At 49.6% G+C, this 5,084-nt stretch overlaps 1 protein-coding gene across 6 annotated transcripts in view; it reads left to right on the top strand.

Moving 5' to 3' along the window:
- The window catches only part of FAM222B (family with sequence similarity 222 member B), a 28,013-nt gene that overhangs the window by 4,628 nt on the left and 18,301 nt on the right, over positions 1 to 5,084 (top strand). The window lies entirely within an intron of this gene.

Below are 5,084 nucleotides of genomic sequence, written 5' to 3'. Positions count from 1 at the left end.
TTCCTGCAATGCCTTTTCTTCTCGTTGAAAGCTTTTTGCATATATCAGCAGCAGAAGGTAGCGTTAGATTTGAGAAACAAGCATTGCACACTCTGTAAGCGCTTTATTTTTTGCCTGCTTTGTAAGCCGAACAGGTGTGCAAACTGCAGTCAGTACACCCGCGTGGCATCTGAGTGCTGCTCAGAGGTGAGAAAGCTGCCACACAGTCGAGACAAAGTCCCGCGTTTTCCATAATGCCCTGAAGAAGCGGCTCTGACTTCAGTTCTACAAGAGCACATCTGTGAGCTTCCCGCTGGGCTGCGTCGCAGCTTGGAGAGCCCCAGGTAAGCCAGAAAGCACATGTTACTGCCAGGCTAGACGAGGATTCTGATTAGTGTCATCCGTATCAAAATCAGGACCGCGGCTGACAGCGCTCGTGAACGTTCGCGTGTGCATTACGTTCCCAGAATGTGCTTTAAGCAACGCGTGTCTCTCTCTCTGCATTAAAAAGGCAGATTCAGCTTTTCAAAGCAAGTTGATAAATTGCTTTTCATTAAAGGTATGAGTGCCAAAGGGTTGAGCATGCCTTCCAAGAAAAAACATTAATTACAGCTTCTGCAGAGCTTTTATCCATCACAGAGTTATAAACCGTACAAATGCAGTTCAGTGAAGGGGGAAGGTTTCATCTTCCTACCACCTTAACGGTTTGGGAAGCTTTAGTGAGATCAGTGAGAACATTTGTCGGCAAGTCGTCTCAGCCTTAATGCCGGGAAAGGCCGGCATCTGTTCAAAAAGAATCGGCGCTGGCCTTTCGCAGCGTTAAGGCAAAGGGGTCCTATGCTGCCTTGCGTAGGGGGTGTGAAACGGGAGTCTGGAACCATTTCTGGTCGTCATAGTACAGATTTGTGGCAGTTGTGAATGAATGCATTGAGTTCCTCTCTACGTCTTAGTTGCAACTATGGGGCATTTGTGTGCCGGCCGAGTCCGCTCCATCTCTTCTGTCCCAGGCTGTTCAGAGAATTCAGCTTTGCTCCGTCCTAGTTTGTTGCACAGTGATAACAGGCTTCTTATGCTGACCCGTGGGCATGTGAACAGCTACTCGCCAGAGATGAGCTAGAAAACCTCTTGTAGGAAGCGGGAGGCCTTTTGCAGCCTTTCATGGGAACAGGGCTTTTTCTTTGTAGCTGCAGAAGGACGCTGCCGAGCATCACGCTCTGAAACTTGGCTTTTCTGAATCTGTGGACAGAAATCTCTTGTTCTGATGATACGTTGAGCTTCCCACCGTCTCTCAAGCGCTCCAGCCAAGTTTCCCCGTTGCTGTTCTGCACGGTGGACAGCAAGGAGCTGGAGGCCAACCGGCTAGTTTTCGTGCTCGTAAGGCAATCTCTCTACAGCAGCGATCTTTGTTCACAGCAGGGGCTGGATGTGCGAATGTATATTTTTATTTTTCCCCCTATTCGGAAGTACCAAGGTGTCCGTTGGGTTTTTCAGGAAACTTGTATGGAAAGTAGGTCTAGGACAAGACAGTGGTAGGACCCCTGTACCCGTTGCCAGGTAAAAGTCTGGTCTTTTTGTCTTCCTGGTAATGCCCTCTCCTTCTGAATCAGCCTTTCCCTCTTGGGGTTGGCTTTCTTACCCCGTGAGCACCTTACACTTGTAAAGTAGCTTCCAATGGAGCCTTTCAGAGTGCTTTCCAATTATTAATTAAGCCTTACAGCATCCCCTGTGAAGCAGGAAAGTATTATCCTCATATTACAAATGGAAAACAGGTGCGTAGAGGCTGACTTCCCAAGGTCACGCAGAAAGTCTGCGGCACCCCAAGGAATAAAACCAAGATTTTTTTGTCTTGTATTTTAACCACAAATCTCACTTGTTTCTCCTGGACATCTGAAACTCATTTGGGTCATCCCAAAGGTCTCTTTAATCACTGATCAAGTTGGTTGGGTTTTTTTTTAATGAATTTCATATATCTTTTGTGGTTTATAGAACCCCCCCCCAAAAAAAAAAAAAAAAAAAAAAATAATAGTGCTTTGTGACAGGGTCACGCAATCGTTTTTTTACTGCACCTGGCCTCTGAACTCAGGAATAAAGTCGGTAACACAACATGAAGCAACTCTCATCTTGACCAAACATGCCCAAGTAGCACAAGCATCTGTCCAGCAGTGGCTGAAACGCGGATCCAGTCGGTGCTAAGTTTGCTGTGCTAGTGGAGTAGTAATGCCTCTTTTACAGAGGAAGAGGTGATTTTTTTGATTTTTTTTTTTTTATATTGAGCAGGAATTCAAGCTCGTTGTCGTGGATGAAGACTAGAGTATCTGTCCCAGATTTATGGTGCAAATCTATGGATGAAGATTGTTTTTTTGGTTTTTTTTTTTTTTCCCCCCCTGCGTTTTTAACTAGGCATGTTGCTGGTTTGAGCTAGAAGTAATCTTACAAAATTAAGACTTTCACCATTTTTTTGCAATGTCTGCCTAGCAAATAGCTGGCTTGTTGTTTACACATCTCACATAGTTAAAACTGTTGCCAGTTCGCTGTGACTGCGCATTTGAAGAAATTATTGGCACAGAAAAACACAGTCATTATCTTTCTCTAACTCGCAATTTTCCTGTGCTCAAGATGGCTATCATTTCCCATAACTTACAATGAGACGGAAGCTACCCGTTGAGATTGGAGCTAATCACGCCCCAGGTAAATTTTATCACTGTGTGAATTAATTGCTTTTAAAAGGAAAGGGGAGGGGGGGGGACTGGAAAAACAGGCAGTCAATCATGTACAGCCACGAGGACCCCTCTAAAAGTCGTGCTCTGGGGCTCAGTCCTAGGCTTTTCAGTCACTCCTGCAGGCCTCGGTGAGTCCGTTCCTCTTCGGTGGAGCAGCCAGTGCAGAGCGAGGCATTGCCCACCTTCTGCTGACTTTTTAGCCAGCTGCGTGCTAGACATCGAAGCAAACTAGGTAGGTTCGGCTCTTAGCCCAGCGTGGTCCACTGGTGGGACTGGAGCAGCCTGGAAACTAGTTCCTGGCTGTTGGAGTGGAGGGAGGAAGCACCACTCAAAAATTTACGCTGTAATACAAATCCTTCTCCCCGGCCTGGTCCTTCTCCCGTAACCCAGCATATAGCAAACAGCTTGTGCGCACAGGATGCCGCTGCTGTGGCTGTCACCGAGTTTTGCCGTCTGCTGCGAGGGAAAACACGTAGCAGGATTCCTCATTGCTTGAGGGCAGAAGGAAGCTCCGCGGGAGGACGCAGAATCCCTCGACGTATGTGCAGGCAGGCAGGCAGGCGCGGGAGTGTCTGGGACTTGCTGGTTGCTGGCCTGGGTAGGGTTTGCATTGAGGGGCGGTGGCAGGGCGCCGCGTTAAAGCAGCCTTAATCCCTTTCCAAACAAAGGTGCATTTGTGTAACTGTTCAGCTTCCCGGAGCTTGCAGGTGCAGTTGGGAGGTCCAGGAAGGAGTGGTGTGATCCCTTTGGTGTACGCTTTTGGGGAGGGCAGTGCGTCCTGCTGGGTGTTTCAAGGATACCTGGAGGGCTGCTTCCTTGTTACAGACTCTCCCTATGCCTGAAGAAGGGCGGTTGTGACCGAAAGGTTGCAAAGAAACAACTTCTCCAACTATGTAGTTGGTCTCATAAAAGAGATGCATGCCATCTACTCAAAAAACTTTGTCTGCTTCCTTGTTCCGGCGCTTGCTGAAGAGCCCCTGGTGCATTGTAGAAGGAAGGCAGGGCAGCACCTTGGACACTGCATGGGTCGGAGAAGCAGGAGCTTGCGTGGTATGAAGTTAGCCTGGAAGGTGCTGCCTGCCTTCAGGCTAACGTGGCTCGCTGCCTCATTTTAGCAGTAGGCAGGCTAGCCAGGTGTGTCCCAATTGTATGCTCCGCCTGTCTAAAGTACCCCGCACCCTGACTTCTGCGCTTTGCTTCCTGCATCTTTCCCTTCCTCTGCGCAGTGTTGTGCCTTGTGAAACAGTTGTTGCGGCACAGCCCAGCACGTCGCTGCTCGCCTGGGGGGCCTGCTCGGCTGTAGTGCTGCAAGCCCTTTTGCTACGGAAGGGGAGGAAGAGCAGAACTGAACGCCTCTCCATGCTTTCCTATGGCGAAGGTGCAGTGGAGACTAATCCAAAAGCAATGCAAGCAAGCCACTTCCCCTGGTCCCCTCCCACCCTGATTTCAGTCGGGGAGCTCTCTTCTTGCTCCTGCGCCAGCCGGTAGCGATCGTTTCAAGTGTGACTGTACAGCTCGAAGCCTTGGCAGGGCCCTTTAGTTTTTCTGCTTGCTGTCGGTTCCACATCTCCCCAGCCTGATCCTAGCCTTGGGCCAGGCCTTCAACACCTGGTAGGAGCTACCTTACATCTGTGTTGCCTGTCAGCTCCAATCGCGTGTCAAAATGCGGAGTTAACTCTAAAAATAGCTTGAATATGAAATGGCTGCTTTGAATCTACCCGAATGAGTCGCAGACCTGGGGCTGGGGCACAGGGGAGTTGGTGTTTCCAGGTCTTGAATCTTGGCTTCCCGGAGACGAGCAATGCTGCCCTGTTCTGAAGAGTCGCGAGTGGACGAGCGGTGGCCGAAGGTAGGACTTCTTGGAGCAAGACCCAGGCTCTCTTTCCAGCCACGCTGCTCACTTACCTGGAGACCTTGCTCTAAGGCCCCCCACCAGTGGGAGCTGATGTTTATCCTCGCCGCTCCATCCAGGTGTGGAAGTCTAGTGTCCATTTTACAGATGGGCAAGCTGAGGCACAGAGGCTGTGAAGAGCTTGCCTACTATCACGTGGGGAATGTGAGGCAGCAACAGATATTGCAGCCGTCTCCTGCGGTCTGCCCAGTGCTTCAGTCACAAAAGCCCTTTCCTTTCCTATTTTAGCTCCCGTGTCCTGGTTTATTCCTCTGTAGGGTATCCTTCTCTGGTGGGGAGCGGAGGGGTGTCATTCTTGCCCGTCTCCGTGGTGGTGAGGCCTGAGTGATGTTTGTCAAGTGCTTTGAGAGACGGGGGCAAAGGGCAAAGTGTTAATTATTACAAGTGGAAGCAGGTTTGAAAGGGAGGGGGAGCCATTTTCTGGTCTGTTAGTTAGCAAAAATGCAAAATATAAATGGGCCAACCAGCAGGAA

Source organism: Alligator sinensis, unplaced genomic scaffold (genome assembly GCF_000455745.1).
Source record: "Alligator sinensis unplaced genomic scaffold, ASM45574v1 scaffold1244_1, whole genome shotgun sequence".
NCBI lineage: Eukaryota > Metazoa > Chordata > Crocodylia > Alligatoridae > Alligator > Alligator sinensis.
Note: the sequence above shows the minus strand (reverse complement) of the source record. Positions and strands in the feature narration are given on the sequence as shown.